The sequence below is a fragment of the Oratosquilla oratoria genome, chromosome 12 (genome assembly GCF_046742065.1).
Source record: "Oratosquilla oratoria isolate Oo_2021 chromosome 12, ASM4674206v1, whole genome shotgun sequence".
Classification (NCBI taxonomy): Eukaryota; Metazoa; Arthropoda; class Malacostraca; order Stomatopoda; family Squillidae; genus Oratosquilla; species Oratosquilla oratoria.
The window spans coordinates 69466257-69480305 of NC_134788.1; the positions used below are offsets into that span (position 1 = coordinate 69466257).

A 14049-nucleotide genomic window follows, 5' to 3' on the forward strand; every position below is an offset into this window, starting at 1 on the left:
ATTTTCTTATAATTTGTCTGTTTGATTCTCATTTATTATTAGTTATATGTAGATTTATTATTATCTACTATTTACATATTCGTTTATTATCTAACAATGCCAATCTGTTTTCTTAATGCGGGACGATCTGTGCATGCGCCTATCGTAAACGATGACTTGAAATTCTTGAGAAGATAAACATATCATCTTATATGTCATACATTTGAGATATTTACATTTTAATTATTGTATAGAAATTCAAGAAAGTATTGGCTTTAGTTTGTTGTGATGTATGGATCATAGCTACGTCGACAGAATGTCGAGGATTTGAAAAGTTCATGACGTCAGACGCCATCCGTTTCAGTCGCTGTTTGAAAGTCAAGAGATAAGGAAGCTGCGAAAACTTGGTAAGTGAAATGGCGATCTATATCCTTGTACATTAATGAAATTGAAATGAATTATATATGTTTACTTAGCTTGGAAACAGTAGACCATGTAGATCTTATAATTATATTGAAATATTAGAAGATGAAGGAGATGTGGAATGATTCATTGTAGGGTAATGGACTTGCATGGATTCCCAGGTTTTGGTGATAGCGTTCTTGAGATATATTGTATACAACACTATTCACCAGTGGCCAAGGTTTACCGAAGACCTTAAATACCAAGTTTATTTTCCATATGTTTGTTGTGAAATAACATGATATATATTGAAGTATTGCATATGATATGATGTATTGCATAGTATGAAAAATTGAAGTCTATTGTGAAATAGCGTGGTACATCGAAGTATTGCAAACCGACTACTCTTCCTGTACTTATGCTTCCGTTCGTTTACAGATTCTGGAGCATTCGCCCCCCCCCCCACCTACACGAGAATTGAACTACTGGCCCGATATTCGCTGCCCCAAACCTGTAAAAGGATTTGACCATGGAACCTGAACTATGTAAGTAGATCTCTAAAATTAGTAGCGAACGAGTGATTGAAGGCGTATCTTCTTTTTTTTTTTTTTTTTTTCCTCAAGCCTTTTCATCCAGTGTTTTTTTATTTTTATTAAAGTATGTAAGTGCATGATATGTTTTGGAGACGTATTATACATAGTAAATAAAAACTAGGAGAAATGACAAGCTCTATGCTTGTTATTTCTCCAAGTTTCTGCAATATAAAGTATTTTCCTCAGAAAAAAGTGTCTTAAAGATAACGTGATTTTTCAGAAGCATTTTAAAGTATCTGTCCCATAACTAATAATTTACCCAAAACAACAAAACTTAAAATGTTGATTAGGTAAAAAGGGCTCCACCTGACTTGCGACTTAAACCAAAAGACGCAGAATTATTCAGCATCGGTCTCACTAATTGCCGAACAAACCGAACAAAACCGAGAAAAGCCGATCAAAACAACAAAACCCAAACAAGGACGGGTTTTGCTCAAATGCATACTTCTATATATATATGATTGCATTATTTGAGCTATTTTCTTTAAAATGTGTGATTTCCATGTAATATGATCAAAGAGAACTTTTTTATCCTCTGCAATTTTACCGACCCCAGCTACGATTCGTCCAGCCCGCCGTCTACGATCACTGGTGGTATGGATCAAACTACACTCTTAAGTTTCTTACTGTTGTGTTAAATTACATGAAAATCACACATTTTAAAGAAAAGAGTTTAAATAATTCAACTATATGCAGTCTATTACACTAATAACACAACAGTAAGAAACTTAAAAGAGTGTAGTTTGATCCATACCACCAGTGATCATAGACGGCGGGCTGGACGAATCGTAGCTGGGGTCGGTAAAATTGCAGAGGATAAAAACGTAAGTTCTCTTTGATCATATTACACGGAAATCACACATTTTAAAGAAAATAGTTCAAATAATGCAACCATATATATATAGAAGTTTGCATTTGAGCAAAACCCGTCTTTGTTTGGGTTTTGTTGTTTTGTTCGGCTTTTCTCGGTTTTCGGTTTGTTCGGCAATTAGTGAGACCCTCCAGCATCCTTATAAACCATTGTTACTGTATTCTTGAAATTTGAGTTTATGACAAGTCTTGCAAGGATGCAGTGATAAGAAGATGAATTTTAGTCGAGTTGATAGTAGAGAGTCGAGTTGATAGTAGAGTCGAGTTTGATAGTAGAGAGTCCGAGTTGATAGTAGGAGTCGATAGTAGAGAGTCGAGTTGATAGTAGAGAGTCGAGTTGATAGTAGAGAGTCGAGTTGATAGTAGAGAGTCGAGTTGATAGTAGAGAGTCGAGTTGATAGTAGAGAGTCGAGTTGATAGTACAGTCGAGTTGATAGTACAGTCGAGTTGATAGTAGAGTCGAGTTGATAGTAGAGTCGAGTTCATAGTAGAGTCGAGTTGATAGTAGTCGAGTTGATAGTAGAGTCGAGTTGATAGTAGAGTCGAGTTCATAGTAGAGTCGAGTTGATAGTAGAGTCGAGTTGATAGTAGAGTCGAGTTGATAGTAGAGTCGAGTTGATAGTAGAGAGTCGAGTTCATAGTAGAGAGTCGAGTTCATAGTAGAGAGTCGAGTTGATAGTAGAGAGTCGAGTTGATAGAGTCGAGTTGATAGTAGAGAGTCGAGTTCATAGTAGAGTCGAGTTCATAGTAGAGAGTCGAGTTCATAGTAGAGAGTCGAGTTCATAGTAGAGAGTCGAGTTCATAGTAGAGAGTCGAGTTCATAGTAGAGAGTCGAGTTCATAGTAGAGAGTCGAGTTCATAGTAGAGAGTCGAGTTCATAGTAGAGAGTCGAGTTCATAGTAGAGAGTCGAGTTCATAGTAGAGAGTCGAGTTCATAGTAGAGTCGAGTTCATAGTAGAGAGTCGAGTTCATAGAGTCGAGTTCGTAGTAGAGAGTCGAGTTCATAGTAGAGAGCCGAGTTCATAGTAAAGAGTCGAGTTCATAGTAGAGTCGAGTTCATAGGAGAGAGTCGAGTTCATAGTAGAGAGTCGAGTTCATAGTAGAGAGTCGAGTTCATAGTAGAGAGTCGAGTTCATAGTAGAGAGTCGAGTTCATAGTAGAGAGTCGAGTTCATAGTAGAGAGTCGAGTTCATAGTAGAGTCGAGTTTATAGTAGAGTCGAGTTCATAGTAGAGAGTCGAGTTCATAGTAGAGAGTCGAGTTCATAGTAGAGATTCGAGTTCATGGTAGAGAGTCGAGTTCATGGTAGAGAGTCGAGTTCATGGTAGAGAGTCGAGTTCATGGTAGAGAGTCGAGTTCATGGTAGAGAGTCGAGTTCATAGTCGAGTCGAGTTCATAGTCGAGTCGAGTTCATAGTCGAGAGTCGAGTTCATAGTAGAGAGTCGAGTTCATAGTAGAGAGTCGAGTTCATAGTAGAGAGTCGAGTTCATAGTAGAGAGTCGAGTTCATAGTAGAGAGTCGAGTTCATAGTAGAGAGTCGAGTTCATAGTAGAGAGTCGAGTTCATAGTAGAGAGTAGAGTTCATAGTAGAGAGTCGAGTTCATAGTAGAGAGTCGAGTTCATAGTAGAGAGTCGAGTTCATAGTAGAGAGTCGGAGTTCATAGTAGAGAGTCGGAGTTCATAGTAGAGAGTCGAGTTCATAGTAGAGACTCGAGTTCATAGTAGAGAGTCGAGTTCATAGTAGAGAGCCGAGTTCATAGTAGAGCGCCGAGTTCGAGTCGAGTTCGTAGTAGAGAGTCGAGTTCATAGTAGAGAGTCGAGTTCATAGTAGAGAGTCGAGTTTATAGTAGAGAGTCGAGTTCATAGTAGAGAGTCGAGTTCATAGTAGTAGAGAGTCGAGTTCATAGTAGAGAGTCGAGTTCATAGTAGAGAGTCGAGTTCATAGTAGAGAGTCGAGTTCATAGTAGAGAGTCGAGTTCATAGTAGAGTCGAGTTCATAGTAGAGTCGAGTTCATAGTAGAGAGTCGAGTTCATAGTAGAGAGTCGAGTTCATAGTAGAGAGTCGAGTTCATAGTAGAGAGTCGAGTTCATAGTAGAGAGTCGAGTTCATAGTAGAGAGTCGAGTTCATAGTCGAGTCGAGTTCATAGTCGAGTCGAGTTCATAGTCGAGTCGAGTTCATAGTCGAGTCGAGTTCATAGTCGAGTCGAGTTCATAGTCGAGTCGAGTTCATTGTAGAGAGTCGAGTTCATAGTAGAGAGTCGAGTTCATAGTAGAGAGTCGAGTTCATAGTAGAGAGTCGAGTTCATAGTAGCGAGTCGAGTTCATAGTAGAGAGTCGAGTTCATAGTAGAGAGCCGAGTTCATAGTAGAGAGCAGAGTTCATAGTAGAGAGCCGAGTTCATAGTAGTGAGCCGAGTTCATAGTAGAGTCGAGTTCATAGTAGAGAGTCGAGTTCATAGTAGAGTCGAGTTGATAGTAGGGAGTCGAGTTGATAGTAGAGAGTCGCGTTGATAGTAGAGAGTCGAGTTGATAGTAGAGTCGAGTTGATAGTAGAGAGTCGAGTTGATAGTAGAGAGTCTAGTTGATAGTAGAGAGTTGAGTTGATAGTAGAGAGTCGAGTTGATGGTAGAGGGTCGAGTTGATAGTAGAGAGTCGAGTTGATAGTAGAGGGTCGAGTTGATAGTAGAGAATCGAGTTGATAGTAGAGAGTCGAGTTGATAGTAGAGAGTAGAGTTCATAGTACAGACTCTGTACTATCAACTCGACCCTCTGCTATCAACTCGACACTCATCTACCAACTCGACCCACTACTATCAACTCGACCCTCCGCTATGAACTCGACTCTCTACCATGAACTCGTCTCTCTACTATGAACTCGACTCTACTATCAACTCGACTCTCTACTATGAACTCGACTCTCTACTATGAACTCGACTCTCCACTATGAACTTGACTCGCTACTATGAATATATGATTACTTAGCTTGGAAACAGTAGACCATGTAGATCTTATAATTATATTGAAATATTTGAAGATGAAGGAGATGTGGAATGATTCTTTGTAGGGTAATGGACTCGCATGGATTCCCAGGTTTTGGTGATAGCGTTCTCGAGATATATTGTATACAACACTATTCACCAGTGGCCAAGGTTTATCGAAGACCTTAAATACCAAGTTTATTTCCCATATGTTTGTTGTGAAATAACATGATATATATTGAAGTATTGCATAAGATATGATTGATGATATGATGTTTTGCATAGTATGAAAAATTAAGTGTTTTGTGAAATAGCGTGGTACTTGGAGGTATTGAAAACCGACTATTCTGCCTGTACTTTTTCTTCTGTTCGTTTACAGATTCTGGAGCATTCGCCCCCCCCCCCTACCTACACGAGAATTGAACTACTGGCCCGATATTCGCTGCCCCAAACCTGTAAAAGGATTTGACCATGGAACCTGAACTATGTAAGTAGATCTCTAAAAGTAGCGAACGAGTGATTGAAGGCGTATCTTCTTTTTTTTTTTTTTCCTCAAGCCTTTTCATCCAGTGTTTTTTTTTATTTTTATTAAAGTATGTAAGTGCATGATATGTTTTGGAGACGTATTATACATAGTAAATAAAAACTAGGAGAAATGACGAGCTCTATGCTTGTTATTTCTTCAAGTTTCTGCAATATAAAGTATTTTCCTCAGAAAAAAGTGTCTTAAAGATAACGTGATTTTTCAGAAGCATTTTAAAGTATCTGTCCCATAACTTTAATAATTTACCCAAAACAACAAAACTTAAAATGTTGATTAGGTAAAAAGGGCTCCACCTGACTTGCGACTTAAACCAAAAGACGCAGAATTATTCAGCATCCTTATAAACCATTGTTACTGTATTCTTGAAATTTGAGTTATGACAGTCTTGCAATGATGCAGTGATAAGATGAATTTAAGTCGAGTTGATAGTAGAGAGTCGAGTCGATAGTAGAGAGTCGAGTTGATAGTAGAGTCGAGTTCATAGTAGAGAGTCGAGTTGATAGTAGAGAGTCGAGTTGATAGTAGAGAGTCGAGTTGATAGTAGAGAGTCGAGTTGCTAGTAGAGAGTCGAGTTGCTAGTAGAGAGTCGAGTTGATAGTAGAGAGTCGAGTTGATAGTAGAGTCGAGTTGATAGTAGAGTCGAGTTGATAGTAGAGTTCGAGTTGATCAGTAGAGTAGAGTTGTTAGTAGAGTTGAGTTCATAGTAGAGTCGAGTTCATAGTAGAGTCGAGTTCATAGTAGAGTCGAGTTCATAGTAGAGTCGAGTTCATAGTAGAGTCGAGTTCATAGTAGTCGAGTTCATAGTAGAGTCGAGTTCATAGTAGAGTCGAGTTCATAGTAGAGTCGAGTTCATAGTAGAGTCGAGTTCATAGTAGAGTCGAGTTCATAGTAGAGTCGAGTTCATAGTAGAGTCGAGTTCATAGTAGAGTCGAGTTCATAGTAGAGTCGAGTTCATAGAGTCGAGTTCATAGTAGAGTCGAGTTCATAGTAGTCGAGTTCATAGTAGAGTCGAGTTCATAGTAGAGTCGAGTTCATAGTAGAGTCGAGTTCATAGTAGAGTCGAGTTCATAGTAGAGTCGAGTTCATAGTAGAGTCGAGTTCATAGTAGAGTCGAGTTCATAGTAGAGTCGAGTTCATAGTAGAGTCGAGTTCATAGTAGAGTCGAGTTCATAGTAGAGAGTCGAGTTCATAGTAGAGAGTCGAGTTCATAGTAGAGAGTCGAGTTCATAGTAGAGAGTCGAGTTCATAGTAGAGTCGAGTTCATAGTAGAGAGTCGAGTTCATAGTAGAGAGTCGAGTTCATAGTAGAGAGTCGAGTTCATAGTAGAGAGTCGAGTTCATAGTAGAGAGTCGAGTTCATAGTAGAGAGTCGAGTTCATAGTAGAGAGTCGAGTTCATAGTAGAGAGTCGAGTTCATAGTAGAGAGTCGAGTTCATAGTAGAGAGTCGAGTTCATAGTAGAGTCGAGTTCATAGTAGAGAGTCGAGTTCATAGTAGAGAGTCGAGTTCATAGTAGAGAGTCGAGTTCATAGTAGAGAGTCGAGTTCATAGTAGAGAGTCGAGTTCATAGTAGAGTCGAGTTCATAGAGTCGAGTTCATAGTAGAGAGTCGAGTTCATAGTAGAGAGTCGAGTTCATAGTAGAGAGTCGAGTTCATAGTAGAGAGTCGAGTTCATAGTAGAGAGTCGAGTTGATAGTAGAGAGTCGAGTTCATAGTAGAGTCGAGTTCATAGTAGAGAGTCGAGTTCATAGTAGAGAGTCGAGTTCATAGTAGAGAGTCGAGTTCATAGTAGAGAGTCGAGTTCATAGTAGAGAGTCGAGTTCATAGTAGAGAGTCGAGTTCATAGTAGAGAGTCGAGTTCATAGTAGAGAGTCGAGTTCATAGTAGAGAGTCGAGTTCATAGTAGAGAGTCGAGTTCATAGTAGAGAGTCGAGTTCATAGTAGAGAGTCGAGTTCATAGTAGAGAGTCGAGTTCATAGTAGAGAGTCGAGTTCATAGTAGAGAGTCGAGTTCATAGTCGAGAGTCGAGTTCAAAGTCAAGTCGAGTTCATAGTAGAGAGTCGAGTTCATAGTAGAGAGTCGAGTTCATATTAGAGAGTCGAGTTCATAGAGAGTCGAGTTCATAGTAGAGAGTCGAGTTCATAGTATAGAGTCGAGTTCATAGTATAGAGTCGAGTTCATAGTATAGAGTCGAGTTCATAGTATAGAGTCGAGTTCATAGTATAGAGTCGAGTTCATAGTATAGAGTCGAGTTCATAGTATAGAGTCGAGTTCATAGTAGAGTCGAGTTCATAGTAGAGTCGAGTTCATAGTAGAGTCGAGTTCATAGTAGAGTCGAGTTCACAGTAGAGAGTCGAGTTCACAGTAGAGAGTCGAGTTCACAGTAGAGAGTCGAGTTCACAGTAGAGAGTCGAGTTCACAGTAGAGAGTCGAGTTCACAGTAGAGAGTCGAGTTCACAGTAGAGAGTCGAGTTCACAGTAGAGAGTCGAGTTGACGGTAGAGAGTCGAGTTGACGGTAGAGAGTCGAGTTGACGGTAGAGAGTCGAGTTGACGGTAGAGAGTCGAGTTGACGGTAGAGAGTCGAGTTGACGGTAGAGAGTCGAGTTGACGGTAGAGAGTCGAGTTGACGGTAGAGAGTCGAGTTGACGGTAGAGAGTCGAGTTGACGGTAGAGAGTCGAGCTGACGGTAGAGAGTCGAGCTGACGGTAGAGAGTCGAGCTGACGGTAGAGAGTCGAGCTGACGGTAGAGAGTCGAGCTGACGGTAGAGAGTCGAGCTGACGGTAGAGAGTCGAGCTGACGGTAGAGAGTCGAGCTGACGGTAGAGAGTCGAGTTGACGGTAGAGAGTCGAGTTGACGGTAGAGAGTCGAGTTGACTTTACTATGAACTCGACTCTACTATTGTTTTTATTTTCTTTTTTCTTGGTGGTAGTTCTCATATTTAGTAATATAGTTCATGATTTTCTGGTTATCCCAAAATTAATGCCCCCTTTTTTTTTTTTTTAATGAAAAATTGTTATGCATAAAATGAGGCTAATTTTACACCCTGGTCTGTCGCTCTGTGCGTCTGGTATTTTGCAGAGCATGGAGTTGTGTTCACTCTTCACTAGGGCCTAGGTTTACGGAAGACCTAAGATCCTAAGTTTTGTTTTGTTTTGTTTGTGTTTTTTAGAAAAAAATAATGTGATATATTGAAATTTTGCGCACTTATTTAAAATAGGTTAATAGCTACTCACGCCTGTCCCGACTTGCTTCTTATTCTCCTATTGAATTACAGATCTGCACCATCTCGCCGGTTATTAGCCCCCTACTTGGAGAATTTCATCGCCCCGTCATTCGCCCCCACCTGTATAAGGATTCAACCATTGTAAGTAGATGCTTAAATTCTTGGGCAAAGTAGCCTTGTCGTTGGTAGCGAACGAGTGAGTGAGGGAGTGAGTGAAGGCATTTTGTGTTTTTATTTTTTAATATTTTCTTAAGCCTTATCATCAAGTGCTTTTTTTTTCTTAAAGTATGGAAGTGTATGATGTAGTAAAAATTGCCATGGTGTTGGTCTTTGTGGGACTGACAATGATTTTCCCTTAATTTCCACCAGTTCTCTTTTAAGTATTAGTTGTTGTTGTCGTTCCCTAGACTGTCTGTCCGAGCAGTCCCGTCTCCCTAAGGAAGGCCACAGCCGAAAGTGGGTTTTTCCCACAAATCGTTTATAGAGTGTATGTTGTGTTGTTTGCGTGCATGATTGTGTATAATGCAGTCTTCCATTATGTGTTGTATGGTATGGGGTGAAGTGTTACATCCTGGGCAGCTGTTGACAACACGGTCGTCCAACCTCTTCTGGTAGCTTAGAAGTGCTGGGTGGGTGACCGCATCGCAGTCTGGCCAAGTGGACTCTGTCCTTTGGTGGGAGAGAGGATTCAGAAGGGTGGATATCAGGGGGTCTGGCATGCAGCAGTGTGTTGTCTTTCAGTGTGTTAATGGAGCGGTGGGTTATATGATTATGAATATGTTTCCGGAGGCTGGTATTTGGTGGTTGTGGAGGAAGAGAAGAGTGTCTGTGTGTAATAAAGGTCTTTGGGTGTAGTTTTAATGTTTCTTGGTGTGTGTGTGGGTGTTCTGCAATGTAGTGTAGCGGGTGTGATGTGTTTGTGGTGGCTGCAGCAAGTGTTTTGTTTGTGCCTCTCATGTGGAGGTGGTCCTTGACTTTTGAGGACTTTTGTTTCATGGTGTAAATGGTCTGTAGGTGTTGTATTTGTGCAGCCTGTAATTGTTTTTAGGGCTTTGTTTTGTATGATTTGAAGGGTGTTGTGGTGTGTCTCACTGAGATTAGGAGCCCATGCAGGACTTGCATAATTCATCACTGAGCGTATGCATTGTTTGTATATTGTTATATTAGTTTCTTTGTTTTGTCCAAATGTTGTTCCAGTGATTGACTTAAGTGCGTTAAGTCTAGGTGTGCATTTGTTTTTTATGTTTGATGTGTTGTTTGAAAGACATGGATGTGTCGTATGTTACACCAAGAATTTTTGGTGTGTTTGTGTGTGGTATTAGAGTGTTGTTGATGTAGAGATGAGATATGTATTTACCTAGTTGTATTTACCTAGTTGTATTTTGCGGGAAGGGGAGCTATGCTCGTGTTGTCCCGCCTTTGTATCTTGCAGTGTCTAGTTTGTTTTTAAACTCATGAATGGTTTTTGCGCATACTATTTCATTGTCCAGTTTGTTCCAAGTGTCCAAAACTCTATGAGGAAAACTGTTTTTCTTCAGTTCTCTTCTATAGCTATGTTTTTTTATTTTCTTTCCATGTCCTCTTGTGTTTCTTTTGTCCCAGTTAAGTAAGTTCTCACTATCGAGTACCTCTGTGCCTTTCATGATTCTGTAGATGGTCAATAGGTCACCTCTCTCTATTCTTTGCTCCAGTGTCGGTAACTCCAGTTTAGCCAATCTCTCTTCGTATGATAGGTTTGCAAGTGCAGGTGCCATTTTTGTAGCTGCTCTTTGGATTCTTTCTATTTTCTTTATATTCTTTTTGGTACTGGGGGACCACAATGTCGCTGCATACTCTAATCTAGGCCTTATCAATGTAACCAATATTTTTTTTCATCATGTCTTCGTCCAAGTATGTAAACGCCACTTTTATTGATCTTAGCAAGTTGTAAGTCTCCCCGACAATTTTGTTAATCTGTATATCATAGGACAAGTCGTTCGTGATAATTACTCCCAAATCCTTTTCGGATCCTACTTTCTTTACTTCTTTGGTTCCAATTGTATATTTTCCTGATATTCTGTTTTTGCTTTTTTCCAAACTCCATTATGCTACACTTCTTCGTATTAAAGTCCACTTTCCCATTTCTGACTCCAGTTCCATACCCTCTTTAGGTCTTCTAGCAGTTATTCACAGTCCTCATAAGTTTATATTTTCCTTATGCAGTTTGGCGTCATCGGCAAAGAAGCTCATGTAGCAGTTCACGTCCTCATCCATGTCATTCATATAGATAGCAAACATTATTGGTGCCAGCACAGATCCTTGCGGTACTCCACTGATCACCTCTTTCCAGTCTGATTATTTTTCTCTGAGCACTACTCTCATCTTTCTACCAGTCAGAAAGTCCTCTATCCATTTTAGTAGGTTTCCCTGTATTCCTCCTATGTGTTCCAGTTTTTTTAGTAGTTTTCTGTGTGGTACTTTGTCAAAGGCTTTTTGCAAGTCTAGGAATGCACAATCAGCCCATCCATTTCTTTCTTGCACTATGTCTATTAGTCTTGAGTAAAAGCATATTAAGTTTGTGGAGCATGATCTTCCTTGTCTGAATCCGAATTGTCTTGGGTTTAATATGTCATTGTCTTCCAGATGTTTTACCCATCTATTCTTGATTATTTTCTCACAAATTTTGGCAATGGTGCTTGTTAGTGATACTGGCCTATAGTTGGTGGGTTCTTCTTTGTTTCCTCCTTTGTGTATTGGTACAATGTTAGCGTTTTTTCCAGTCCTCGGGTATCTTTCCTTCTTTGAGTGAGCTGTTTATTAGATGTGTATTTTGTCTGTTAGTTCTTCTTTGCACTCCTTTAGAATCCAATTTTGCAATACCGTACGGGCCATGTGATTTTCTGACATCCAGCCTTGATAAATGTTCTGATATTTCCTTTAGTGATGCTGTAAACTCATTCATGAGGGGAGATTTCTTGTTTTTGTCTATGTCACAATTCGGTATTTTCTCTCTGGTGAAAACAGATTTAAAGTGATTGTTCATGACTTCGGCCATCTCTAAATCTTCTGTGTATTCTAAGTTTCCTTGGCATAGTTTCACCAATTCCTGTTTGTTTTTAAGTTTACCATTCACATACCGATAGAATAGTTTGGGTTGCTCTTTGCATTTGTCTATAATATCCTTCTCATGGTTCCTTTTCTCCTCTCTTCTCACATTAACATACTCATTTCTATAGTTAACATAAATTTGCCATTTGCTTTGTTTTTTGTCTTTTCTCCACTTTTTCCAAGCTTTGTCCCTTCTGTCTTTTGCCTCACTGCATCTTTTGTTGAACCCAACATTTAATGTACTCTCTCTCTCGCTTTTGTCTTGGTACATGCCTGTTTACCCCTTAAGTGTAGTTTTCCATCAATATATTCCATTTCTCTTCCACTGCTGTTTCTTCCCTGTAAAATATTTCCCAGTTTTGCATTCCGGAAGAAAGTCTTTATTTAGGTAAAGTCTGTTTTGTTGTACCTCAGTCTTACATTCATATACATATCGTTCCTCTCTAATTCTATTTCTTCCTTAAGTATAGTTTCGAAGAGTACATGGTAACTCTTTACAATAGGTGACTCATACTGGTACTTTATGCACTATTTCAGGCTCTGTTGTAAATATTAGATCTAGTTTCGATGGCTCTTCATTATTTCTGTACCTTGTGTTTTCATGGACCCATTGGGTCATTGTGTACTCCATGGTCATTATCTAGCAGTACATTGCCCCACGAGTCATCTCCTTGCACTGTCATGCTGTCCCAACATATTTCTTTGCAATTGAAGTCCCCCATAACTACCAGATTACCCTTACCCATTAGTATCTCATTGAGTGATTTTTCATGTGTCATCTAGCATTTTTTTATGTTCAATTTTCTTTCTAAGCGCTTGTTTTTGGAGGCACATAAGTCACCACAAACTTTCTACATTTCATATTCTTGCCTTCGACTTTTATCATGATCAATTCAGCATTACCTTTGCCCTCTGCAATTTTTGTCACCTTTAGGTCTTTCTTGGCCAAGAACATGATTCCCCCTCCCTGTTTCTTGTCCCTGTTTTTTATCCAGTAGTTGTATAAACCTTGTCCGATAACAGTGGATGGTATTTCACCTCTTAGTTTAGTCTCTACAATTCCCATTATGTCTGGTTTTGCTTCTAACAGATAATCATTGAGTTCGTTCAGTCCCGAAATTAGTCCGTCAATGTTGGTATAGGCCACTTTAAATTTTCTTCCTTCTCCCTGGTTTCTTCTTCCCTTGTTTTGTTCGTTTTGAAGCGCCATTGTCTTAATCTCAAGTCTATTACTCTCCACTGGAATTCTTTGCATTCTGTCTCTGATCTTTTCAAGTTTTTTTCCTTTGCTTCTTCTCTTAGCGCCCTTTCTTTTTCTAATTCCTCAGTAACTCATTTCTCTTTTTATCCATTTGTACTTGTATTTTTCACTCTTTGCCAAGTTACCTACTTTTTCAAATATGTCTTCTACTACCACTTGTGACCTTAGTTTTATCTTTAGAGGTCGATTCCTATCCTTAGTATAGCGACCAATTCTGTAAGTCTCTTCTAAGTCTGTGCCTGAATCACTATCTTCCCCCTGAATTTCATTAAGGATTTCTACTGCTGTCTCTTTTTCTTCTTTTTCTCTCATGTACCTCGCCAATCCTTGTTTTTCTTTAAGCCCATAAACCACAATACATTTCTTCCTATCTACTGTGTCCCTGACCCAATTTGCTTTTTCGTTAATCACTTGAATGTATTTGTGTTCTTTTGTCCAGTTGGTGAGAAGTGTTGCTGTAGATTTGGTTGGAGCTATTTTGAGTCTGTGATGAACCATGTGTTGAGTGTGTCAAGGTAAGGCTGGATTATTTCTGCAGCTTTGTCTGTGTTATGATGTGTGCATGTGATTGTTATGTCGTCTGCGTAGGAAGAGATTTGTATTTGTGAGGTGTCTGGTGTGGGTAAGTCATGCATGTATAGATTAAATAATGTGGGGGATAGAACCGAGCCATGAGGTACTCCCTTCAAAATGTTTCTGATGTGCGATGATTGTCTAATGTATGACACATGAGCATACATGCCTGACAGATAAATGTCCAGACATCTTTTGGTGTTATTGTGCATGTCTGTGTTATATATTTTATTTGTCAGGTTGTGGTGGGGGATAGCATCAAAAGCTTTACTAATGTCCAATGTTATAAGAAGTGTTCTGTGGTGGGGCCTATCTGAATTGATGCCATCTAAAATTCTTTGTGTGAGGTTTGTCAGAAGAGTGTTTGTGGAGTGTAGTGGCCTAAAACCGTGTTGTGAGTCAGCAAGGGGAATATATGGTGTGACAAGTTTAAGTATTAGGCGTTCAATGACTTTAGAGGGGGTGCAGAGAAGTGTGATTGGGCGGTGCGATGTTGGGATTGTTGGGTCTTTGTTGGGTTTTGGAATGGTGATTATTTGA

The 14049-nt window shown here is 39.5% G+C and overlaps 1 long non-coding RNA gene across 1 annotated transcript in view; it reads left to right on the forward strand.

Annotated features, from left to right (window-relative positions):
- The first annotated feature begins 8273 nt into the window (after positions 1-8273).
- The window catches only part of LOC143031995 (uncharacterized), a 39572-nt gene continuing 33796 nt past the window's right edge, over positions 8274-14049 (forward strand). The window contains exon 1 of the long non-coding RNA XR_012967057.1: positions 8274-8729. This is a non-coding gene — a long non-coding RNA (uncharacterized LOC143031995). The remainder of the gene's footprint in view (positions 8730-14049) is intronic.